We start from the raw sequence: 27,186 nt of genomic DNA on the forward strand, positions 1-27,186 counted from the left end.
ACCTCTTGAGAGACCCTGACCCGGAACTATCTAGCTAAGCTGCTCCCAGACTCCTGACACGTAGAGATTGTGAGATAAAAAGTGTTTGCTGTTTTAAGCCAGTAGATTTGGGGGTAATTTGTTACACAGACACAGATAGCTAACAAACGAGTTAACTAGACAAAGCAGGGGGAGGAGGTGGAATGTTCCAAGCAGAGGGAATAGTGAGACCGAAGGTCCTAAGGCAGGAGGGTATATAGCACATTTGAGAAACTGAAGGAGTGCTAGGAGTTCAAAGAGCAAACGTATGAGAGTGGAAGATCAGTGGAGACCAGAGCTGTCAGGGTGGCCTTGGGCATCTTACTAAGAAGTTTCCTTTAGGAACAACAAGAAACTGGATGATTAGGTGACCATTCTCTGGGGGACCGAGGAAGTCGAGGTTCTTAGACAAATGAGATAAAGAGAATAGCAATACAGCTGTGAGGAGTCCTGTCCTCATTTGGCCTTCATTATGAACTGTAACCATTAGAGTTGGGGAAAACCCCTGAGAAGCCAAGTTAGCCATCCTTAGGAGGGGCTGCACCTTGTCTCCTTGTGATGCTCATCCAGGTACCCTGGGGGTCAGTGATGTGGTGGGGCCAATGGTGGGCAGCAGAGGAGGATGGGAGAAAAGAAAGAGTGTGAAAAAGAAAAGGGGCAGGAAGGAGGAGGAGCCAGAGAGGAAAAGGGAAATGGCTGAAGAGAGGGAAGGGCAGTGTCAGGAGAGGGGCAAGGATGGAGAAGAAAAGAGGGAGGAGACGCCACAGAGAAGCCTAGTCGTTCAGTTGTGTCTGGCTCTGCAACCCCATGGACTGTAGCCCACCAGGCTCCTCTGTCCATGGAATTCTCCAGGCAAGAATACTGGAGTGGGTAGCCATTCCCTTCTCCAGGGAATCTTCCTGATCCACGGATTAAACCCAGCTCTCTCACATTTCGGGCACATTCTTTACCATCTGAGCCACCAGAGAAGCCTAGGGAGTCTGCAAAATGATTGCATAAAGAGAGTTAAAAGCATAAAAGGGGAGTATGGCACCCCACTCCAGTATCCTTGCCTGGGAAATCCCATGGACGGAGGAGCCTGGTGGGCTGCAATCCATGGGATCGCTAAGTCGACTGAGCGACTTCACTTTCACTTTTCACTTTTATGCATTGGAGAAGGAAATGGCAACCCACTCCAGTGTTCTTCCCTGGAGAATCCCAGGGATGGGGGAGCCTGGTGGGCTGCCATCTATGGGGTCGCACAGAGTCAGACACTACTGAAGCGACTTAGCAGCAACTTAGCAGCAGGAGGCTCTTAGAGACACTGGTGTTCAGAAACCTGAAAAACTCAGGCATGAGACTGTATGTGTTAAGGACTCAAGGAGTGGAATGGTCACTTCAATGGGAGATAAGCAGAGGAGAGTAGAGGGAGGTGAGTGGAATCAGGGGCAGCAGCTAATGCCGAGCTGGAACACAGTCAGGGTTCAGGGATTTGAACTCATGGCCATCACTCAGGGTCGCACTTTGGGGGAATGCTGTCAGCTGTAGCAGCCATCCACTAGGGAAGAATGATGATTTACAGCCGAGGGGCGGAGGCAGAGCTCGGTGGACTCTCGAGATTCTGCACCGAGTTTTCCAATCAGCCCTGCCAGGATAAGGTCCCTCCAAATGAGTGATTTGGGGTTTTAGTTCTCCCCACTCAGAAGTCCCCTTCAAAGGGCAAAGGAAGAAGTGACAAAAACCAGAGCCATGAGGAGAAAGCTGCTCCAGGCACAGCATGGCTGTGCCTGCCTGGCTTCCCGGATGGTCCCTGCAGTAGGCGCAATGACATGCAAGGAAAGGGGCCATCTCTTGGCCAGCCTCTCTTGACTTTCAACCTCTAACTCTTCTACACCCTGTCCCACCAGCAGTGGATCTGTACTGTTTTGAAAATACTGAAGCTCCTGGAATCTTATTTCATTCCCTTGTGGGTTTGGTTCAGCCAGCCTAACCTTTTTTTTCATCAGTGAAAAGAAATCTAAAGATACACGTGTTCCCTAAAACAGCTTTGCAGAAGGAAAGCAAAGAAAATATAGCACTGAGCAGATCTATTTATTTTGTGACTTAATTCTGGAAAGGTAACATCTTTTTTCTTATTTTAAAAAGTATGTATTTGAAATAGAGATGTGAAAGAATTATATGCTGTTCCATCAAGGAAATAAATTCTACCAAGATAATGGTAGAGGAGCAAAACTCCAGTCCTTACAAAGAAGGGTTAGTTGACCAGATAATTTTTTTCCACCAATCTAAAATTGTAAATGATACATAGAATTTTTTAAAAAATACAACTGTTTTTCCATCAAAGTTGTCTTCTTTTCCCTCTTTCCATCTCTAGTCCAGGAAGTTCTCCCCTCCCTCCTCCTTGCTGTTCTGGGGGGAATTGGGAGGACCCCACAGAGGGAGTGGGCTCTGGGCTCTGGGAGCCTCTGCAAACACCGGCACAGACACAGCCGCGCTCCACTGAAGCGCAAGGGACCCGTTATAAGACAAAGTGTGTGTCACAGCACTGGTGCCGGCTCAAAACCACTTTCCGGTTAGGCAGATTCATTGGTCTCTGTTTCCCTTGAGTGTGCTTTGAACAGACCACAGACTGGGAGGATCAGAAAGAAGGGGAAAGAGAGGCGGCTGTAAATCAGCGTGGCCTCTCCAACTCTCCGGGTCAGAAAGCAGGTCCTGCTGAAAGGACAAGGAAAACAGCCTCACCTTGGGGAAGGCCTGGTGTTACCTCATGTGCCTCCCAGTTGGGGGCCCTCAGGAAGCCTGTGACAGCCCTCATCCCTTCCTTCTCCCTGGCTTTGAACCAGCTGCTCTTGGAAGGAAAAAGCTCTGACTTCATGCGGGCTCCCCAACCTCCCTTTTCTCTAAACACAAGGAGGACTTTTTCTCAGGTGATTGTCTCTCTCCTCCTAGTGATTCTTTTCCTTTCCTTCTCCAAATGTCCAATCAGTTCTCCTGACCCCTGTTTTAATAAGCTTAAAAGCTGATCCTCCACAAACATCAACAGAGAGCATCTATTTGGGTGTTGTAATCACTGCTAGCTCTCACTGAAAAATAGAACAGCCTGCCAATCTCTCCTGCCTGTGCTCTGGGCACAGCCCTGGGAGGAGCCAGTACAGTCCCAGGACCCCATGTTTTCTTGGAAAGAAGTAATTCCAGCTAGTTCAGGTGTTTAAAGGATTACTGCAATGATCTTTCTCATGTGGGTTTCAACATGGTCTGTGAATAAAGTAAGTTACCCAAGGGACTTTATGGTGGTGACATTGCAAAGATAGAAGAGGGAACTGAAACAAGTTTCTTTTTTAAAAAAGATAAACTTTTTATTTTGTATTGGGGTATAGTCAATTAACAGGCTTCCCGGATGGCTAGTGGTAAAGAACCCTCCTGCCAATGCAGGAGATGTAAGAGACTCAAGTTCGATCCCTGAGTCAGGAAGATTTCCTGGAGGAGGGCATGGCGATGCACTCCAGTATTCTTGCCTGGAGAATCCCGTGAACAGAGGAGCCTGGAGGGTAACAGTCCAAGGGTTACAAAGAGTCAGACACAACTGAAGTGACTTAGCAGGCACACATAGTTGATTAAAAATGTTGTGATAATTTCAGGTGAATAGCAAAGGGACTCATCGATACATACACATGTATCCATTCTCTCCTAAATGCCCCTTCCATCCAGGCTGCCACATAACAATGAGTAGAGTTCCATGTGCCATAGTGTAAGTCCTTGTTGGTTATCCATTTTAAATATAGCAGGGGTACATGTCCGTTCCAAACTCCCTAACTATCCCTCCCCTTGCCCCATCCTTCCTCCTGGCAACCATAAGTTCATTCTCTAAGTCTGTGTGAGTCTTGAAACAGGTTTCTGTCTGTCAGAAGTTTCATTTAGCCAGCATGATTTCAGAAACTAGCATTTTGCTTTTTTCACAGTTCTTTACACCTCCTGAGAGTAATCAGATGCTAGGTAAGAAAATTTATGAGCTAGAAATGTGGAAATGAAAGACATCATGACAGCTTGCCCAGGACCCAGTGTTGGTTGGGCTCGGGCAGGGAACGTGTGAAACTGCAAGTGTTCCTGGGGGACTGGATACAGCCAGGTCTTGGAAGTGACGTTAAGATGGTCTTTGGAGTCATCCTGCTGCCTGTCCTTTGACACACAGAGGGTTCACTTTCGCATTAGTCCCATCCGTCAGAGCCCAAATCCAGCTTGTCTGGGGATTTTCATTGTTTTGAAAGCCCCTGGAGCAGGATGAGAAGTGGCTTGGGGACAGAGCCGAGAAGGCAGCTCATTGCTGAAGGTCACGGTTCAGGGAGTAGTTCTTATTCTTTTCTCCATGCAAGTTCTACACAAGTGAGCAGTAAAAAGAGATGCTTATCTGCTTCCTTTATTTTAGCAGGCCCCGAAGTTCCGTTTCCTTCTTGAAACCTCTGACTCAATGGCTGGAGGAATGCTCCCCCACCCCACCCCACCCCATCCTGTCTACTCATGCAGTTCTCCCTTCTTGAGCCACCTTGCAAAGCATGCTTGATTCACTGTGTCTACATACTGCAATTTCCTTCTTTGTTTATGTTATTTATGTGAGTTGGTCACCTGTTGCGTAGGTAAGATTTAAATCTGGCTGTGTTGGTACGGTCAGTTTTTATTATTGCTATTCCCAGAAGGAAAATAGTATTTATAGACATGGATAAGTGTGAGATGTTATTATTTTTTCCTTTTTGATGGTAACACTTTGCTAATCATTAAAGCATGTGGTGGTGGTCATGTCTCAGCCTCAACTTTGAATGATCTGGGCTAGGGAACTATCAGAATCAGTACCATGATCATCATTTTAAAGCATGATCACTTATTCTGGATTATGTACATCTACTATGTTTGAATAAGTGTTGTTGTAACTACTGAATAGTTTGTTTTCGAATTACTTTTATTACTAAAATAACACACAGAACACTCATATTTTAAGATAGAAAAGCACCCTTTTAGTATATGTATATTCACTATATTTTTCACTATATATAGATTTATTTTCTTCTCAATAATAATGGTATACTGCGGTTTTTTTAGTGTCTGTCATTTCACTTAGTAATAGATCATGAATATAGTTCACAGTTCTTTTATAATAGAGATTTAGAATACTGTGTGGTATTCCATTATATTGACTTTATATAATCAATCCCCTGTTATTGAAATTTACTTTTTAAACACCTATTTAAGTACTTACTATGTGTCAGTCACAGCCTATCCCCATTTTACAGATGAAGAACCTGAGATTAAGTAATTTGTCCCAAAGTAAGTGGTGGAGCCAGTTTCAAACTCGGTTTAGCTGCTAATCACATTTTACTGGCCTCCCTCTACCTCTACTGAAAGGTCAAGACCTTCTTTACCTGGCAGAAAGGCTCAATCTATATAAAGTGGTTCTGGAAAAAAAAAAAAAAGGAACTGCTGTCCTGTGAGTCACTGTTACTTAGAATGATATCAGCTGTTGAGACCACATGCAAAGAGGCATTGGGGTGGCATGAGCCGTGCGAGCCCAGCAGCCTGGAGAGGTGCCCTCAGGAGAGACCGCAGACCCGGGTCCCCCCAGCTTGCTACCTGCGGCAGTCATCCTCCGGCAGAACAAAGCAAGCGGCCTGGCCTCGCCTGCGCCATGTGACCGTCCCCGCACCAGACCGAGAAGGCTAAGGAGCAGCTGCTCCTGACCAAACCCAGCCAGGGAGAAGGGCACAGGCAAGGTAGGAAGGAGCCCAGTGGCTGCCACTCTGCCCCAGAGCACTGGCAGCGCTGAGCCAGCAGAACTGTGGCCTGGGCTACGGGGAGGTGTCAGTCCAGCCTAGGAAGCAGCCTCTGGGGCAGCGTCTGGAGTGTAGGAGAATCTCCTGACTCACCCACAGAGGCTCCGGGGCGGTTGTTTCCTGGGTGATTCTGGATCCTTAGTCATCATCACCTTGAGACTGGGCTTTGGGTTTTGGCCACATTTTCTCCTATCCTCTCCTTGCCAGTGATGATCATCTGATGTCATAGCCAGCAAGGATAGTTGTTCTGTTTTACTTCTTTAATTCTACTTGTTTCATTCTACAACAGCACTGTGAGATAGAACAATATTTAGCAATAATGAAGAACTGATGCTTTTGAACTGTGGTGTTGGAGAAGACTCTTAAGAGTCCCTTGGACTGCAAGGAGATCCAACCAGTCCAATCTAAAGGAGACCAGTCCTGGGTGTTCTTTGGAAGGAATGATGCTAAAGCTGAAACTCCAGTACTTTGGCCACCTCATGCGAAGAGTTGACTCATTGGAAAAGACTCTGATGCTGGGAGGGATTGGGGGCAGGAGGAGAAGGGGACGACAGAGGATGAGATGGCTGGATGGCGTCACTGACTTGATGGATGTGAGTTTGAGTGAACTCCAGGAGTTGGTGTTGGACAGGGAGGACTGGCGTGCTGCAATTCATGGGGTCGCAGAGTCAGACATAACTGAGTAACTGAACTGATCTTCATTTTAGGGATAAAGAAGGGGAGCTGCTGAGAACTTAGCCAAACTGACACAGGAGAAAGGGTCTTAGGTATGGGGAATCACAGGGCTGTGACCTAGACCTCAACTGTGCCCCAAATGGGCCACCACGCTCTGGACCTCAGAAGGCAACTGTGGCTGGAAGGGAAATACAAGTTTACCCCTCATGCTCCCCTTAATCCCATCTCTTCTGAGAAGAGAAAGAGGAAGCAATAGGGGGGTTTTCCCTGATAGTCCAATGGTTAAGACTTCACCTTCTAATGCAGGGGGTGTGGGTTCTATCCCTGGTTGAGGATCTAAGATCCACATGCCGTGGGGGGCCAAAAAATCAAAACATAAAACAGAAGCAATATTGTAACAAATACAGTAAAGACTTTATAAGGTCATCTGTCACACACGAACCCCACACCTTGAGTTCCCACTCAAGGCAAGACTCCACCTTCTTCTCCTATCTGTAGCAGCAACCCTGGTGGAGCCACGACCAACTTCCCTGTTTAGGAAGATGGTTGGCTTAATTGACAACAATCTAAAGAATACAGAAAAGAATCTTTAAGTGGAATTAGGGAAGACTTGCAAAAACTGGCTCTCCTACTGCTAAATGATTATTGGGGTGTGTCTAATGTGTTCTGGGTTTTTTGAAATGAAGCATTATTTTTTATGACCAAGTCCTTGAAGATAAACACCCTCCCAAAAAAATAAGTGCAGTGTTCACTAGGCTTTAAAAGATACAAAGAATTGCTGCCATCCTAGTTGGAGACACAGTGACGGTATCTCTGGATTGATGCAGTAAACCCCTCTGCAGTCTATTCTCTTTGCTCTGAGCAGACCAAGTGCTCAAAGAAGCAATAAATCAAGTCACTGTCCTGCCTAAGAACTTGTGATGACTTCCCATGACCCCCAGGTAGGGTCCCAACCCCTCTCAGGGAGTTCCTAACCAGCCCAAGTCTCTGTGGAGAGGCTGAGTGCCCCACAGCCATGCTGCCCAGTGCAAATCCCAGCCCCAGCCCCTCAGAAGTTGTGTGACTTTTGCTAATGTGTCTACTTCTCTGTGTCTGTGTTATCATCTGTGAAAGGAGGCTAATAGAACCGACCTCATGGATGCCTGGCACACACTCAGTGGCCACCAGCTGTTTGTATTATTACTTTTGACCTCACTATTCTCCATTCTCCCCACCCTCCAGCCCATTACACTCCGTCCCACCCACCTTCTTTCTGTTCCTTGAATTTGCCAAACTCACTCCAACGTTTGGACCTTTGCCTGGAACTCTCTGCACACTGCTACACCCCCACCCAGGTCTGTGGGCTATTAGTTCTCATTTGGGGGTTTCAACTCAAGGTACCTCCTCAGAGAGGGCTTCCCTGACCACCCAGACGAAATCAGCCCAGTCACTCAAGTTTATTGCTGTCCTGTGGGCATTCCTGGAGAAGGCAATGGCACACCACTGCACTACTCTTGCCTGCAAAATCCCATGAATGGAGGAGCCTGGAAGGCTGCAGTCCATGGGGTCGCTGAGGGTTGGACACGACTGAGCGACTTCACTTTCACTTTTCACGTTCATGCATTGGAGAATGAAATGGCAACCCACTCCAGTGTTCTTGCCTGGAGAATCCCAGGGACGGGGGAACCTGGTGGGCTGCCGTCTATGGGGTTGCACAGAGTTGGACGTGACTGAAGTGACTTAGCAGCAGTGGGCATAACTGCAATGATGGAAATGTTCTGTATCTGTACCACTAGCTGCTATCCTCATGTGGCTCTCCAGGACTTGAAATGTGGCTAGTGTGAACTGGAGAACTGAATATTTAATTTAATTTCATTCTAATCAGCTTGGACTTAAATGTAAATAACCACATGTAATTAATGGCTGCCATACTGGACAGTATAGTGCTGGCCTTACCTAACTTCATGACCTTCTGAGCATTCATCGCTCCCTGAAATTACCTTGCTGGTCCCTTGCCTGCTGTTTATGGTCTGATTCCCCAACTAGAGCGTGCACTCAGTGAAAGTGGGGGTCTTGCCTTGTTACTGCTATTTCGCTACATGCCAAGGAAAAGTGTCTTGTTCTTTGTTGGGGCTCATGAAGTTTTGTTGAATGAATGAATGAATGCACATATAAAAGTACTTTGTAAACCATAATGCATTATATAAATGTAGTATGTATTATCATTATATGTACATATAATAGGAAAGTGTGTGTAGGTGTTCACCTTTTTAAAAAGTCCCCAGCATGTGCACTCATATACACACATGCAAAACTGACCTTTAAAAAATGAATAATTTTTAAAAGTAGTTTTCTTATTTTATGAATGTATTCTTTATCTCTCTAAATAAGATCCCTCACCACAAGATTGCATGTGTAACCTTCCCTGCCTCTAGTAAGTAGAAGACGGCTTGACCTGACCAAAATTCCACTTCTTCATCACTTCTAAGCTGCTATGGCAGGCACACCTGTGAGTTCTTCTGTCTGGCGCCGGCCTCAGCGGCCAGCCCTGGACCACAGAGAGCAGGATGCTTCTCGGAGCCCTGGGCCTGTTTGCTTCGCAGAGACCAAGGCTCTGGGCTTGATGACAATCAGCCCTAAAGCCTCTGAAGTGCATGGGTAGCTGCCACTGTGACTCTAATGAAAAGGTGAGGATTCCCAAGGGGACTGCAGTATTCTTGAAATTAGAAACAAGACGGGAGCAGACCCTCTCCTTCCTGTGGGAGTAGCTAGAGCAGAAGTGTTGAAATATGATGCCCAAGGCTTCTGGTAGGGCTGGAACCAGCCCAGTTCCATGCCACTGGCTGGTGTGAGGCTTCCAGAGAGGGCCCAGGCTGTGATCTGACTTCCGTCTTGAAGAAGCATCGTGGCCCATGGCTGCCTCCAAGGGAACACTACAGCTGAAGCTGCAGAGTCAAATCATGGACAGGGCACATCATTGCTCCATCAGGCAGGATCTGGGCCTGAACCTGGAAACTCCATGGGCTTCTGGAGGGCCTGGTGGCCACAGGGGCTACTTTCATTGCTCAAAACCAGGTGCTGGGTCCGAGAACCAGGTCCGCTGGCTTTAAGAAGCTGGCCATGCCCTCCCCTGCCCTCAGGCCTGAGCTGATAAGTTGACAGCACAAAGGGGAGACCGTTAAACTGCAGTTGTTTTTCAAGACTTTCTGGCCCATGTGCTTGGATTTCTTGCAACATTCTCCCTCCCTACATAAAATCTGTCCCATCCCTCAACCTTCCTGCATACACCACTCTATCTAGACTCATACTTTCCTACTTGCCTCCTATACCATCAAACAGGATGCTTAGACAGTGTGAAGGAAGCATTAGCCTGGGTTCAGCTTCAGGAAGGCATCTGTCACAGTGACATGGGTATGTGGGCGTGGATGTGCGTGGGGATGGGATGTGCACAAGGCTGTGTGTGTTGTGTGGGCGTGGATGTGCGTGGGGGTGGGATGTGCACAAGGCATGTGTTTTGGCCCTAAGACTCTCCACCATGACAGTGTTTCTCCCCGGATTCAGGTGGATGGGTCGATACCTTTAGGAAGGTGAGGCTCCTTTTGTGGATAAAGTGGTGTGTCCACTGCTCGCCCCACCCCAAACCACAGGTTCGTGCCTTTTCTGGTATCTTCACCCAGCCCCTTTCCTGGGTCAGGTCCCACCCTGCCCCTGCCAGTGACTCGGCTGCTCTCAGAGGAGAAGACGGCGATGGGGGCAGATATCAGTTAGATGACTAGTGGCTCAGCAACACAGGAAGTGGTTCTTTTGCCTCAGACACCCACTACCTGCTTGGTGAGTCACCAGGAGAATGTTGGCCTCCAGGGCAGCCCTCTGTGTCCCTGTCCTGCAGGGCCAGTAGACACAGAAAAGAGAGGCAAATGCATCTTTGGAAAGAAGCCCTGGGGGCTGGCCCAGAACATGGGCATGAGTGGAGCAAAACAGGTCACTAATGTCAAATAGGTACCCGCCCCCCACCCCACCCCCCCACCCCCACCATGGTCCTGCCCAACCACACTCTGCCCTGTGCTGCCCAGTCTGTACCGCATCATTTTTGTGAATGGCTTTATATTATGTTGTTTCTTATAACTGTTCATTTTAAAAAATCTTTTTGTGAAGACGTGTCTCATGCATGGAATCTGTGGGGCTTTCCTATTGCCTACCTGACCAGACACATATGTGGGAGATAGTGGCCATCAGGGATGGGCCTTCGAGTTTCTTTTATTCCAGTGGTGGGAACTTGTGGCCAAGGGGTAGCCTGTCACTCAGGGATCTTCCTCTGCTCTGAAAGGCATATTTTGGGTCAGGCCCCCTAAGGGAAGCTCCGTAAAGGGCCCTAGTGACCGTGGACAACACATCCTATGAGCTTCTTTCAAAGAATGTGAAGGATCCCACGAGGCCAGTTATTTTTATGGTTCTTCAGCACCTGCAAGGGCCAGGCCCCGTGCTTGACTCTTCCCCGTTATTGTGTCTAATTCTCAAGGGCCTGTCTAGGATGTGAGTGCTCTTGGCATCTCCATTTTACACAGGGACGCTGTGGACCAGAGAGGGGCATAGCAATCTGTGAGGTCACACAACCTCTAGTGGCAGGACCTGTCCTCAAGCCCAAGTCTGAAACTGACTCTGAAGGCTGCCCTAGTACCCACCACTCTGTCTGCCTCCCCCTGATTGCTGTCCACCACCAGCCCCCCACACCCTGGCCTCCGAGGCTGCTTCCCTTCCCAAAAGTCCTGAGCATCAAAATCCCCTCCACCGACGTAACTTCCTGTGGAATCTGCTGAGAAGATTGCTCCCAACTGTGTCCATTTGTTCTCCACAGGAGGATCCTGTAGGGGAAAGATTATCAAAATATTTGCTGGCCTTGCAGGAGACTCTTTGAGTCGTTGCCTAGCCCCACTGGATGTGGGAAGTGCCACCATCCCTCCTGGCTTCTGTTTGTATCCGGCTGCTGAGCAGAGGAGAGGGGAGCAATATTTAGCTTTCCGTGAGCCCATCAGGGATGCTCAAGTGCAGTACAGATGTTGGACAGATAATAGACATTTAAGAATTTTATGGTTCGGAGCACTATGTGGGATCTAAATCTGAGCTGAGTGAAGTGCAGTTAGCATACAGCTGAAGTCCTGGGTGCTCAGAGCCCCTGGTTGGTGGCATGAGCCCTGGTTCTCCCTCAGAAGATCCAGCATCTTGCCTGGCTCTGCACTTGGGCTTGTTTCTTCACCCCTGAAATGAGGTTGAGGGCAGCGAGAAGAAACAGTCTTTGGAGGTAGGGCAGCCTGTAGGAACCAGGCTGTGTGCGTTTGATTCCAAGGCCTCATCGTAAGAGCTGGGAGACTTTGGGCAAGCGCTGACACCTCTCTGGGTCTCGGTTTCCTTGTTTGTACTCTGAGGATTAAATGGGTCTCTACGTAATGTCCCTGGAACAGTGCTTGGCTGTTACATAATAAGCTCTCAGTAAACATGGCTATTACTCTTTACAGCCCCTTCCTGCTCTCACATTTTATTAACTCAACTGTGGGTTTTGGCAATTGTTCCCTAAGAAATGATGTTTTGACTGAGCAGTGGGTTGAGAAGCTAGCTGGAGGTAAAGAAATTTCTTCCTTGTTGGCTCACATGTAATTAACTCAAGAATTCTATCCACTCCTCCCCCTCACAAGGTATGGCTTTAATGCAATGATTTTACCTATGTAAAAATCCTTGTCATGGGGAAGAAGCAAGAAATGAAATGTCCCCTGAGAATGTTCTGAAATTATGAATGGGAAGGAAATCCTAGGGGGATATGCTTTAGTTGCTAAAGCAAAACTCCTCAAGCTTATTTCAGTTCCTTTTCCCTATTTTGAATTTCTCTCTCCTCAAGGGAGGATCTTTGCAGGTGACATACTATGGGTGAAAAAAAAAAAAAAAAAACCCCACGTGTCAGAGTCAGACAGACCAGGAAATTCAGATTGGATCCCTAGAGACTCCTAGCTGGCCAGGGTGATTTCTTCTGTCTGAAGCAAAGTTTCTTCATCTATAAATGGAGATGATATTTATTTTATAGGGTTGTTGGAGAATTAAATATGACCATGTATGCACAACATCAAAAAGCTAGAGGTGCAGAAAAACTAATTCCCCTACTCTAGCCTCCTCTCCACATCTGTGCCCAAGAGGCTCCTTAACTTGCATGTCTCCTTCTGTCCCAAGACGAAAAGGCAGGAGGCAACCCCCAGGCTCTCTTACGTTGTGTGCTGTTAGCTTTCAGAATGAAGCTGTAATCCTGTAAGTTCCCCTGGCAGGTTACCACCCATGGAGTGAGAACCAAAAGTAGATGCTGTTAAGGTAAAGCTGTAAACAAGAGAGGAACAAAGTGGGAAACTCAGCAACCCCTTCTCACTTTTGGCGTTCAGTCACAAGCTGGTGGCCTTGTCTCCAGTCGAGGGCTCCACTAACAGCAGAAAGAAGTGGTCACAGGTGGAGTTCAGGAGACTGTCTGTCTTTACCAGGTGTCCTCCAGCCTGCTCAGGAATGGGGCATTAGGGTTTAGGTGGCGGGGGCCACAGTCTGAATATGCTGATCTTTCCCCTGGCCATGGGGGCCTTGGATGACTGGAGATGGGTAGGAAGGAGTGGGGTGATGGGGAGGGGGTGACAAGGAGAAGCACACAACCATGAGGCTGGGCAATATCTCAGTGGGCTGAAATTCTGAGCCCCCCACTAGGAGGGTCCCTTGGGCTCCCCAAACCTCTCTTTACCAGGTGTTCTCCAGCCTGCTCAGGAATGGAACATTAGAGTTTCGGTGGCTAGGGCCACAGTCATGAATATACCAAACTCTTATCATTTCTGCCAGGTCCTGAGTTATTCTGGCCATCACCTAAGCTGTTTCACTACTGTTATCAATGTCTTCTCCATTAGGGCTGCTGCAATCCCAAACAAACCGTTTTTGCAAGCTAAAAACAAGGACCTCCTTGTCTAAGAAAATGTCGTTCTATACCAGGACACACAACTTGGCAAGTGGGTGCACAGGCTGGATTTCAGGCCTCATTTACAGCTTCATCTGAGCAACCTTGTGAACAGCCTGCACAACTGCACATGGCAGCCCTATTTTCCATGCTCTGCTTTAATGATCTGGATTGGCCATGCTGCTTCTGTTGCCTCCTCTGAACTCATTGCTCCTGACTCTGCTGTAACCCTCCCCTTAGCATGGCTGGCTTTTGACAGGCTGCAAAAGAGAGACTGGCACTGTCAGCTTTTCCAGCCCCCTCTGTGGAAGGAGCTGTGACCCCTGACTAGGGCCAGGCCAGAGGACACTTGAAGGGCTCCACAAACTTCAATTCAACACTCTTCTCTCTGACATTATTCGGCACTCAAGGCCCAGCAGTATTATATACCCCATCTCCCGTAACAGTGTGAATCCCCTGCTTATTCAAGGAGCTTCTGCAGAAGTTGAAGTCAGCATCCGCCTCCACTGTGTCCAAGGGAGTACACTCTGGAGCTCTGAGAATTCCAGCATTGGTCCAGCCTCTTCACTTTTCTTCCCAGAGGGCCAGCAGATTGGCTTGTAAATAGACCTCCTGAAGGCTTACTCTGACATCTCAGGATTCCTGAGGAGGGCAGGTATGTTGGCAGGATACTCCCAGCATACATAATCACAGTATTCCCTCACCAGTGACCTGGCCCTTAGGGTTTAAGGTGCTCTGAAAACATGGTGTTTTATGATTCCATCTTCCTCTACTTCATACTCATGGTCCCTGCCAGAATATCTGGACCACCTGTTAGCCATGAATGGTTCAAAGCCAAGTTTCTGGAAACTTTGCCAATAGCCAGGAGAGGCCACTCTCTTTAAGGAGCAGGGATAAAGGTGGGCTGACTCCTGGGTGGTCCTCCTGCTTCACTCTGAGAGGCAGTGAGAGGAGAAGGTTGGCTTCAGACACATTCACAGGTGCAAGGAAGAGCCAGCTCTCAGTTACTATGGTAACAACTAGGGCTGGAGGGAGGTTGTAAACCTGTAAAACTATCCTCAAACTTTCTTTCCACAGTTAGCAGTTGAGTTTGCCAATGTAATCTGGTAAGCATAGAGTGTTAGAGGAATACTTTCAAGGATCACTAACCCTGCCAAACAGAACCAAAAAGTTTGATGATGCCTGGGCTGAGAGCAGAGGGTGGGATGAGAGCAGAGGGTGGGATGAAAGCTGGTGAGATAAAGGAAGGACGAAATTGTGAGCATTGACATGGAGGCATGGAATAAACTGATGAGTTCAGGAGAGCCATCCTGGATAGTTTGGACTTCAACTTGTGGGTGACGAGAAGCTCCTGAGGGGCTTTACGTGATGGAGAGATGGGATGAGGCTGTATTTTAGATATGTCACTCAGGTGACTGAGTGGAAGACTGACTGGAAGAGGGCAGGATGGAAAGGAGAGAGACCAGCCGGGAGATGATGCCCAGGTGAGAGAGAGTGAGGACCTTGACTGGAGACATGATGGGGAGAAGGAGAGGAGGGCATGAATCTGAGGACTAGTTAGGCATGAAATCCTCAGAACTCGGTGAGTGGTTGGCTGTGTATTGTGGGGGTGTGCGGATGGAGAGAAATGAATACCAGGATGTCTTCCAGGGTTCTAGCTTGGGCAACCAGATGAATGGAAGTATCATCCTGACACATGAAAATACAAAAGGAGGAGGCCCCGGCTTTTTGGTTAGTTAGGTTTGGGAAGTGCTATATTGAACTGAATTTTGAACTGTCCATGCCATAATCAGCACTTCACAGGCACAAGAAGCAGGTGGCATTAAGACTATGAAAGTGCACGTGATGACCAGAAAGAGTAGGCTGAGCTCGGGACCTGGCCACGTCCACTTTCAAGGTGGCTGGAGAAACAGGACCAGCAAAGAAGACTGACTGGGAACTGCGGAAGATGTGGGAAGAGAATCAGGGGAAAATGGTGTCTCAGAGGTCAAGGGAGTAGAAAGATTCATGAAAAATGGAGTAGTCATGAATGTCTGCTTAGCAAAAAGTTCAATTACACAATGTCTGAATCGTGTCCACTGGATCATGTACGTTGTAAATCATTGTCAGCCTCAGGGAGAGCAATTTCACTGGAAGGCCTGGGGCAGAGACAACTGCAGAGCCTTTGGTGAAAGGAAGGAGAGAAACAAGATGGTAGATGGCAGAGGAAATGAAGCACAGGTGCAGGTTGCTGGGGCTGAGAGGTCGTGTCCTTTGGGCCTCAGAGGTGTTATCACAGGACAGGAGTGGGCGGTTTTGAGGACTGTAGCCAGCTCTAGCATAAACAGGGGGAGGACAGTCAAGGTTTCCCAAACGTGCCTGATCAAAAGGACACATGAGATTTTGTTAAACATGGGGTCTCCTGGTCTCCACCTGGATCTTTCTAATCCAGATCTCTAGGGGAAGGAGCTGGGAATCTGCATGGTCAAATTTCCCAGGTGATTCTTATGATGATCAGGCAAGTTTGAGAACACTGATATCAGGGCAGGAAAGAGGAGTTTAGAGAAGATTGGATGGAGGAGAGGTTTGGAAGACACCCTGGGAAGGGAGCAGGGAGAGATGGGCCAGGCAAGAGGAGAGCCCTGGAGAGAGGTGAAGGAGAGGATTCATGTCAGGAGGGCTCACATTTGGGATGCTGAGCAAGGATCTACCTGGGGAGCTCTACCTTGAAAGAAGTATAGCAGACTCAGTTTCTGGTATCCTGGTGGGGAGACAGAACAGTGTGCTCTGAAACATGTGTGGGTCTGGGTTTGGATCATCTCTCCTCTGAAGAGTTGTCTCAGATGTAAATAGGGTGGTTGAAACTTGAATCAACTCGTTGGCCTTGCTTCCTTTGACTGGCCATCCTGTCCATCTTTCTATGCCCTTATTGTCTGGCTCTCAGGTCCCGAGAGCAGATGGTCAGTACTTGTCATCTGGGTTTCAAAGCAAAAGTGCTCTATTAAGTTACCTCATCTCTGTTTCCAAACAGAATCAGTAAACAGTCCATTCTAAAAAGGGGTTTACACCATCCCCCAAACTTCATGGGCTTAGCTAATTCTCTGAGAACTGGGGAGGGTCCCCTTTTCTCCTCTTTGTGCAGGGCAGCTGGAGTCTGGGACCTGGCACCAGAGGGACACGTAAGTGGAATCGACAGCCACTGGTGTGGTACCACCCTCTCCTCCATTCTTTGCGTATCCCGCCCCTGAAACTCCCCAGGGAGCCAGGTGAGCTTGAAGTAGCCAGTAGTGGAAGGAGAGACTTGAACTTTAGAACCCTGTCAAATCTATATTCCTCTAATACTTTCTGGACATGTGACAGTGGGCAACTTAACCTCAATTTCCTCATCTGTAAAGTAGGGTCATAATACTAACTCAGGGCACTGCCATGAGGATCGAATGGGCAAACCACACAGAGATGCCAGTTGTAGGAACTCAAGCAGTGGGCAGGGCTGGCCACCATCAGTCACTATAGATGACACTCTACACTGAGCCCAGAGCAAATGGGAGATGGCAGTGTGGGAGAGGCAAGGGAGCTTGCAGGGGGGTGGGTTGGGGGAGGGTCCCTGGAGTTCCTGTTGAGTAGTTTCTGTCCCTGCTGCTGCTGCTAAGTCACTTCAGTTGTGTCCGACTCTGTACGACCCCATAGATGGCAGCCCACCAGGCTCCCCGTCCCTGGGATTCTCCAGGCAAGAACACTGGAGTGCGTTGCCATTTCCTTCTCCAATGCATGAAAGTGAAAAGTGAAAGTGAAGTCGCTCAGTTGTGTCTGACTCTTAGCGACCCCATGGACTGCAGCCCACCAGGCTCCTCAGTCCATGGGATTTTCCAGGCAAGAGTACTGGAGTGGGGTGCCATTGCCTTCTTCAGTTTCTGTCCCTAGCAATTGTCAAATCATTACTGTATAGTCTGTGTTGACAGAAGCATTTTACTTGTCCTTTATTTTCTCTTTGTGACCAAAGATGGTAACAGTATATTATTATTTCTTTATAAATTACCTCCAGGTCGGGAACCACCTGATCTGCTGTCCCCAATACTTATGTTCTGTGGGACACTCTCTAAGGTGTTCGTTAGCAGTATACTCTGAACAAAAAAACAGAAGCCGTAAGTCTAATCAGCTGGAGCACATCCCCAAGGAAGGCCAACATGACTCAGTGCAGAGTATGCGAGGATTATTCACTAATTTCCTTCCATGTGGTGCATTTGTCACTGCCTGGTCACACTGTGAGGAAGTGCGCCTGTCACACCCTCCAAGTTCATGAGCCCTGAGACAGACAGGGTCACATGGGGGGTACACGGGGGCTTGAACTTCCTGGAAATGCTGACAACTGAGATGTCCCACTCCCATTCAGACGGGTCTTTCCAGCGGGAGGAGATTAGGCTGCACATGGTCTTAGCCTGCCTCAGCCTCAAACAGGGAAAAGGAATTGTCCCCAGTTGCCCAGGGATGCCCAGGATGACAGCTGACACCTCTGCTGTGGGAGGTTGCTGAGCCAGGCCTTTGCACGTGTCATCTGGGAGGCTGGTTAGTGCACGGGTTCTGAGCCTGTAGGTCTGGAGTGGAGCCGAGATCAGGATTTCTGACAAGCTCCCAGGAATGGTGAGGCTGCTGCTCCCTGACCACTCAGGGCAGGAAATGCTCAAGGACTCGCCATACACCTGTGACCCGTCTATGTGGTTTCCTGCCATGGTATATTCAAGAGTGCATGGAGGCCCAGACTGTGGACCCCAACTCACTGAAGACTCCCACCCACCCGCATCCTGTGTCTGAAAGTCCGTTGAGAATCCAGTTCACAAATATCTACTGGGCACCTCCTACCAAGTGCTGGGCAATGTGTTCAAGTCTTACCCCATCCCAGAGAGCTTGCTTCTTTCAAGTGTCACACCTCTATCCCCCAGCATTCTCAAGCCATTCAACCCAAACTCATGATGGGAGGTGATGTAGGCAGTGAAGTCAGAGAGTCCAGTCAAGGGCCCTCCACGTCTTAGCCATGTGAACTTGGCTAATTTCTCTGCCTCTGTATTCTCACCTGTGAAATGGGTTTACTAACTTTTTCCTCTCTGTGTTGCTGAAAGGATGGATTGAGATGTGGTAAAGCACTTAGTCTAGTGCTAGGAAACATAGCTGTTACCATCAAAATTTTTAAAAATTTATTTTTAATTGAAGGATAATTGCTTTACAATATTGTGTTGGTTTCTGCCATACATCAACATGAGTCAGCCATTGGCATACATATGTCTCCTCCATCTTGAACCTCCCTCCCACCCTATCCCACCCTTCTAGGTTGTCACAGAGCACCGAGTGTGAGCTCCCTGTGTCGTACAGCAAATTCCTGCCTGCTTATCATTGCAGTTTAGGTTCTTTTCTCCCATAGAACATGTGGTGATCTACTCCTCAATGCCGACTCTTATGCTAATTCCAGGGCACTTTGCTGTTGTTGTTCAGTCGTTCAGTCCTGTCCTACTCTTTGCAACCCCAGGGACTGCAGCAAACCAGGCTTCCCTGTCCTTCACCATCTCCTGGAGCTTGCTCAAAGTCATGTCCATTGAGTCAGTGATGCCTTCCAACCATCTCATCCTCTGTTGTCCCCTTTTCCTCCTGCCCTTAATCTTTCCCAGCATCAGAGTCTTTTCCAATGAGTCAACTCTTCACATGATGTGGCCAAAGTATTGGAGTTTCAGCTTTAGCATCAGTCCTTCCAATGAACACCCAGGACTGATCTCCTTTAGGATGGGCTGGTTGGATCTCCTTGCAGCTCAAGGGACTCTCGAGAGTCTTCTCCAACACCACAGTTCAAAAGCATCAATTCACTGGCGTTAAACCTTCGTTATGGTCCAACTCTTGCATCCATACATGGCTACTGGAAAAACCATAGCTTTAACTAGACAGACCTTTGTTGGCAAAGTAATGTCTCTGCTTCTTAATACACTGTCTAGGCTTGTCATAGCTTTTCTTCCAAGGAGCTTGACTGTGTTCTATTTGGTGACCTCGATACTGTCAACAGGACCATCAAAGGAATTCCAAATTGTCACCACCTAAGATGTGCCCCACACCAACCGAGTGGGGTAGGGAGAGAGGATGTTGGGGAGGGACGGGTTCATATGAGGAGGGAATCAGAGAAAAGAAAAGGACCAGATGTATGACCTCAGCCAATTTTCCAATTTGCTGTCCCAGCTGCTCTGCCTCTGGGGTACAGAGGTACCTCACTACTGATAATGCAGTACCACTGGCTGTAAATAATTTATTTAAAAAATAAACTGATAGACATAAGCTTGTCCTTATCATAACAACACTTTTACACATCCAAGGGATTTTTAAAATTTTTATTGTAATGTTTCATCATGGCGTTTTCCCAGCATACACAAAAGTAGAGACAAAAGCATCACAAACCCCAGCTGTAATATTTATCCATATTTTAGTAACCAAAAGGTGTCTTGAGTGAAAGAGAAAGTTGTGGAATCACACCTTATACCCTGGGCTCAAACACCGTAGGCATTCAAATGGGAGTAAGTTATGCAATGTTAATGTCTAGCTGGAAAAAAGGTTGAGAACTCTTCCTCTTTCTGATCCACTTCCCCAGTTGCTCTCCCTTCTCTCTGGAGACTTGTAATGACCCCGACTTCCCAGGGATTGGTTGAGACTAAAAAATGGGTGGTGGGCTTGGAGCCTCACAAGAGGAGAGAACAGTTCCTCCTCGGCTCCTGCCTGACCTCTGGTGCTTTGGGAAAATAGGGAAGGATCAGGATGAAGCTAGAGGCAGATGCTGAAGCTGAAACTCCAATACTTTGGCCACCTGATGGGAAGAACTGACTCATTTGAAAAGACCTTGATGCTGGGAGAGATTGAAGATGAGAGGAGACGAGGACGACAGAGGATGAGATGGCATCACCGACTCAATGAACATGTGTTTGAGTAAACTCCGGGAGTTGGTGATGGACAGGAAGGCCTGGCATGCTGCAGTCCAAGGGGTCGCAAAGAGTCGGACACGACTGAGCGACTGAACTGAGAGGCAGAGCTGAGAGCCTGATGGCTCAGGGCTGGACTGTGCTCTGGACCCTCAGCCGGCTTCCTGCAGCCACCTGCCTGCAGCCCCCTGCCTCCTCCACAATGGCTTGTGTCCCTTTTGTAGAACGACTGCTGTTCAGATAAGGACCCTAAACAGCAGAGTAAAAGGGGCAGGGTAATCTGCCCCTGGGCTGTGTGGACCCCACCCACAGGGGGTTTGTCACACTTGTCATCCCTGAAGTGTAGGGAGGCCATTTCCCACCCTCAGCAACAGCCGCACTGGAATGGGTGGGGCGTTCCCCCGGTGGTACTGTTCCTCCCAGACTCATCACTTTTCTAGTACATTTCTTCTGAGAAACTGTGATCACCACTTCCCAACAGGGTATCCCCACGGCAACTCAGATGGTTGTTGTTGCTATTGTTGTTGAGTTGGATCCAGCTCGTTTTGACCCCAGGGACTGCAGCATGCCGGGTTTCCCTGTCCTTCACTGTCTCCTGGAGTTTACTCAAACTCATGAACATGGAGTCAGTGATGCTATCTAATTCAGGCAGTGGGATCTGTGAAAAGACAGTCGACGTGGAATTAGAAAGGCTAAATTTCAGTCCTGGCTCTATTATTTAATTGGCTTGGTGACTTTGGGCAAATTCCTGAACCTTAATACCCTTATTCTAAAAATGGAATGATGACATTTTACCCTAGAATGATTTTGAAACTCACCTAAATACTGTTAATTTTGTTTTCTTAACTGGACTGGCTGTAGGCCAAACTGTGAAGTGTTAATTCAGCACTTTTCAAGTTCTGGGTCTGAGCCCAGCTCCCTGCGTGTTCCCAACTCCTCCTTCTCCACTTATCTCTAAAGCACCAGATGCTGCCAGGCAGCCAATCAAGAAAACAGCCAATTAAATTAACATACAGTAAAGGACTGATCATTTAAGCTTAATAGAGGAAATAGTCTGTGTTTGTCAAGTACTTGCTAAATGCCTGGCACTAAACATATTTTGTGTAGTTCTCAAAGTGGTCTCCTGAGTTATGTGACGATCTCATCTCCATTTTACAAATGGAGAAAATGACCCAGAAGTAAGACACTTGTTAAGAATCACACAGTTAACCAGCAGAAACTGGGATTCAGGTGTGTCTGCCTCTAAAAGCAGTGCTATTTACCTGTTTGTTTATGTCATCTTTTTGAGGCACTATAATCTAGCGATTAAGAGCACGAAGTCTGAGCCAACTGGCGTGGGTTCAAAGCTCAACACCTTTATATATCTCTGGGTGACCCGGGCAAGGACTGAGTCCTTATCTGTAGAAAGGGTTAAGAAAGTGTCCTCTCACAGGATTATTGTAGAATTAAATTGGTGAATATACATAAAGCTGTTAGAACAGTACTTGACACATAGTAGTGTATGTATTAGTTGTTCAGTCCTGTCCAGACTCTTTGCAACCCCATGGACTGTAGCCCACCAGGCTCCTAAATGGAATTACCTGTCCATGGAATTCTCCAGGCAAGAATATGGAAGTGGTAGCCATTCCCTTCTCCGGGGAATCTTCCTGACCCAAGGATTGAACCTGGGTCTCCTGTATTGCTGGTGGATTCACTGTCTGAGCCACCAGTAGAAATTATTTTTAATTATGAAAGAAATCAGTGCTCATTGGAAAAAATGCAAACAGATTAGGATAGCATAAAGGAAAAAGCAAAGTTCCCTCTCACTTTTCTGTCCATTTAACCCCTCAGTATGATGGGAGGAAATTCTTACATATGTTTTGTACATGTAGACACATAATCCCCACACAAATTCATTATTTTTATATGAATGAGGCAATTTGCTTTTTTCACTTAACATTTCACAGGTGTCATTCTGTGTCAGTACCTATAGAATTACCTCATTCTTATCAGCTGCATAGTATGGGCATGCTACAATTTAGGCGTTCCTCTGCAGATAACCATTTTTTTTTAACTGCACATAATGCTGCTGTGAATATCTTCCTGTGTACAGATGAGTGAGCATTTCTGCAGGACAGATTGCTAGAAGTAGAATCCCTTGGCAAAGTGCACATTTACAGCCTGGGTTCTATTAAGTCATCCATTAAGGATTAACATTGTTTTACAAAAAGAGCATGGCAGAGGTCAGTGCCTAACACAAAGGAATTAGCAACTAATGATAGAGTTTTAAGTGATAAGATTGCTAGGAAGATTTTTTTTTAATAAGATGGCAGATGTGAGTGTCTCAGCCATGTCTCACACACCGTGCTCCTAGGCTGAAGCCCACTCATCTGGAGGGCCAACTTTGATCTCACAGGTTGAATGAGGACATCCAAGTAAGTCAGGTTTTCCCATCAGCCTGACTTCTCCTGTGTAGGGGAGCTGGTAGGCGTCATACTCCCTTCATCTCTCTGACTGTCCGGGTTCCTTCTTCTGCACTAGAACACAGCTGGCAGGGCTCACCTCTACTTGCCATTGGGCAGTCTGCAGCCTCTAAACTGAGCCCTTCCTGTTGTAACTCAAAAGGGCAGCCAGGTGGCCATTGCACCAGGTCACACATACGTTTGTTTCCTCTTTGTTTCCACAGTAAAGCATTTCTTCTTCAAAACTCCTCTCCTTTATTTTCACCAGCGTCTGTCCCCCAGTACTTTCCATCTCTCCCTTCTCTGTTTCTCCACAGCACAGGGAACCTCTATCACAGCCAATCCTTCTCTCTGTACCTGTCCTGTATTCCCCTCAAGGACAGAAGTTCCGGTTGATGTACTCATCTGCATATCATGCTGGGTTGGTGATGATTTCCATATGGTAGGGCTCAATGAATTGGTCTTCTAAGTGACATTTTCAATAATAAAAATAATACATGCTTACTTAAGAAAAAATGGAAAGCGGGAGCTATGTGTGTGTGTATTCAGTCGCTCAGTTGTGTCTGACTCTGTGACCCCATGGACTGTAGCTCACCAGGCTCCTCTGTCTGTGGGATTTCCCAAGCAAGATTACTGAAGTGGGTTGCATTCCCTTCTCTAGGGGATCTTCCCAACCCAGAAATCAAATCTGCATCTTCTGCATTGCAGGCAAATTCTTTACCATCTGAACCACCAGGGAAGTCTGGAGCTGTGTAAATAAGAACATTAAAATCATCTGGAATTCCATAATTATCCACAGGCATTTTAGATCATTTTCTTCCAAATATTGCCTAAGTTGAGAAGCTAATTAATGCAAAACTTGTCATCAAATTAAGGAAGTCACTGGGGATGAGGGTCCAAGTTCCATGAACTGGTGGTTCAAATATGTGCCTTATATAGACAATGAGCCTGTGTTATCAAGAACTCCATCTTTTTTTCTCTCATTCCTTCATTCAGTAAGTATTTATTGAGGATCTATTGAACTGTAGTCCTCCTACAGTGACTTTTCTAGCTGATATGACTGGGCATTTATGGCCATCATATAGGCCTCTTGAAAGCTGAGTTGACTTCTCTGCTTGGAACACTGGGATTCCCATGACACCAGGCCCATGGCTAGCTCTTCTTGGGCCAGGAGCCTAGAGGATAAGAATTCTGAAAGTACCACAGCATTTTCTCCTCTGGTCTATGTCAGAGCTGCCCCTTCTTTGGGACAGTGGTTTATAGTATAGTAACCTCAGGGAGAAGGCAATGGCAACCCACTCCAGTACTCTTGCCTGGAAAGTCCCATGGACGGAGGAGCCTGGTAGGCTGCAGTCCATGGGGTCGCTAAGAGTCGGACACGACTGAGCGACTTCACTTTCACTTTTCACTTTCATGCATTGGAGAAGGAAATGGCAACCCACTCCAGTGTTCTTGCCTGGGGAATCCCAGGGACGGGGGAGCCTAGTGGGCTGCCATCTCAGGGGTCGAACACAGTCGGACACAACTGAATTGACTTAGCAGCAGCAGCAGCAGCAACGTCAGGGAATTCTCAGTTTCTCTGTCTGTGATTGTTCAAGTTCAGATCTTCTGTATGACCTTCATCAGTGATAGACTAAGCATCTGTTGTTCCTTACTTGTTACCATGTGGAGCTGAGTAAAGCTTAAATTTTAGGAGTTATTCTTTCTTTAAGTGCATTTTGCCCAATGCCTGCTGCAGCTACCTGTTAACTAATGATGTTACAGAGTGAGGCTCAACAAATTACTTTGTGGCAGGTGGTGATCAATGCCTGGGTAAGTGCTCCCTGACAAAGCCTTGCGCATTGCCCGAAGTCATCAACTCCATTTCATTGGTTATGTTGTCCTTTCATATGTCTCTTTGGTTAAAGCAGCCCAGGGTTTTGCTGTCTAAACATTAATGTGGAAGCTGACTGTACACTTAAAGAAGTTTGAATCCTCAAATTGTCTATAGCACAGCCCACATCCATGACATTACATTATTCAGCTTTAGGGAGCTTTATGATGTAATACCAAAGACGAAAGGACGAAGGGTCTAGAGGCCTGGAGCTCATTCATTCATTCAGTAAATATCTCCTGCCTGCCAATTATGGGCTTCCCTAGTGGCTCAGCGGTAAAGAATCTGCCTACAAGACAGGAGACCCAGGTTTGATCCCTGGGTCAGGAAGATCCCCTGGAGAAGGGAATGGCAACCCACTTCAGTATTCTTGCCTGGAGAATTCCATGGACAGAAGAGCCTAGTGGACTACCATCTGTGGGGTCGCAAAGAGTCGGATACAACTAAGCGACTAATACACACAGACAAATTATGTGCTCCAAACTAGGACCAAAGTAAAAGCAAAACCAGGCATAGATCTTAGAGACTATAGAGCAAGAGATGTTAAACAAAAATAAACGTGTAATTATGAACTGTGACAAATACTGGGAAGGAAAGAAGACTGTAAGACACACACAATCTAGGAATCTGCCCTGCTTTGGGTTTCAGAGAAGGTTTCTCAGAGAATAGAACATATGAACTGACTATTTGATTTCATGGGGCCTCAGTCTTCTCATCAGTAACATGGGGATAATACTACCCCCTTTGACTCAGAGACATTGAGGGAAGAATGATGTATGTGAAAGACTGAAAAATGTTCAGTGCCCCTATGAGTAAGCGTGTTGCTCTCCAGTCAGAGGCAGCTGTTCCCTGGCTTCTCTATATCTGTCATCAAGCCAGGCATTACTCAGGCACTCAGCCAGCAGACCTTTGATCATTGTTCTTCACTCTGCCAGGCAGCTGGGGTTGGATAGACCTGGGGTTAGCCTAGGTTCTTCCACTTATATCTAGAGTGAATTTGGGTTAAGTCACTTAACTTCTTCACTTTTCTCATTTGTGAAATAGAGGCAATAATAGTACCAATTCACAGCTTAAATTTTGTAAAGCACTTAGCATAGTTCTTGGGTTGTAGTTACTCCTAAAACAATTGTAGCTACTGTTACTGTCATTGTTATCATTGCTGATTATTAACTCTTGCCAATTATTTATTGGTAATAACTTTGGCCCTTAACTTTCATTTCCACTGTCATCAGCCAGGTCAAAACTCTTGTTGTGTGACAACTGGCTGTTGACATGGACTTCTAATTAGTGTCCCACCTTGGCTCTCACTTCTCTAGTTCATTCCATATGGCTTCTGGAATAAGCTTCCTAAAATAACGTTGCTTTACATATATCAATTTTTTCTTTAATATCATCATTGAAAAAATATTCACAGTTCATACCACAAAGAGCTAATATGGAAGGGTGTCATGTAAAAATAATAAAAAGACCTACAAATGGATAGAAAAATGAAAGTGCAGATTCCAAAAAGGAAAAACAAGTAGTTACTCAACATGAGTACTTATTATGAGACCTGAAAATTTAAATTGCACTAAAATTCACATTTTACTTATCAGATTGGCAAAAATTCAAAAATTAATACCTTCTGAAAAGGATGTGGAGAAATAGACATTTTCTTATATTGCTGGGGTGTATAAACTCGTATAATCCCTGTGGAAGGCAACTTGGTATCACTTATCAACATTACAAAAGCACATACCTTTTGACTTGCAATTTTACCTCTGGAAACTTATCTTAGAGATATACATATAGATACTATATATAAAAGATTATTCATTGCAGTATTGTTTGTAATAGGAAAGGATTGGAAACAAGCTAAATGTCCATCAATACAGCATTGATTGAATAAAGTATAGTACAATATATCTCTTCAAAGGGATACCATGCACTAGTATGGGGAAATCTGTAAGATACATTAAGTGAAAAAAAAAAAGTGTAGAACTATGGATATAGTATGTTACTTTTTGTGTAGGAGTGAGGAATAATACACACACTTAGAGAAACTGGGTCAGGCACACGTTTTAAAAGCAGTTGTTACCTATGGTGGGAGGGGGACTGGCTGATGGGAGAAAGAGTTAAGAAGGGAACTTTTCACTGCATACCATTTCATGTATATATAATGGTGTGTGTGAGATTACATATATGTACACAGATAGATATATGTGTGTGTGTATATATAAAATCTGTGTAACAAGAATCATATTACCTAATCAAAAGGTTGTATTAAAAATACTCCCATTACTCATTCATTAATGTATTGAGCACCCACTATGTGCTAGGCACTGGAGATACAAATGTGAAAGTGGTTGTGATGTGATGGAAAGACCACTGAACTTGAAGTTAAAATATCTGATTCAAATCCTGAATTTGTTTCTCACTAGCTATGGCTCAGCGCATAGTAGACACACATCAAATGTTTGTTGAATGAATTTATGGTTGAAACTACTTAATCTTTCTGAATCTGTTTCCC

The 27,186-nt window shown here is 46.5% G+C and overlaps 1 protein-coding gene across 2 annotated transcripts in view; it reads left to right on the forward strand.

The window, feature by feature from the left end:
• Window positions 1-27,186, forward strand: part of BCAR3 (BCAR3 adaptor protein, NSP family member) — a 221,575-nt gene that overhangs the window by 62,242 nt on the left and 132,147 nt on the right. The window contains exon 1 of one of the 2 annotated variants that reach the window (XM_061411153.1): window positions 5,532-5,756. The exons of the other annotated variant lie outside the window; for it this stretch is intronic. The gene's annotated coding sequence lies outside the window, so the exon portion shown is untranslated. Of the gene's footprint in view, window positions 1-5,531; window positions 5,757-27,186 lie in introns of those variants that run through there. 2 annotated transcript variants of the gene reach the window in all.

Source organism: Bos javanicus, chromosome 3 (assembly GCF_032452875.1).
Source record: "Bos javanicus breed banteng chromosome 3, ARS-OSU_banteng_1.0, whole genome shotgun sequence".
NCBI classification, from domain to species: Eukaryota; Metazoa; Chordata; class Mammalia; order Artiodactyla; family Bovidae; genus Bos; species Bos javanicus.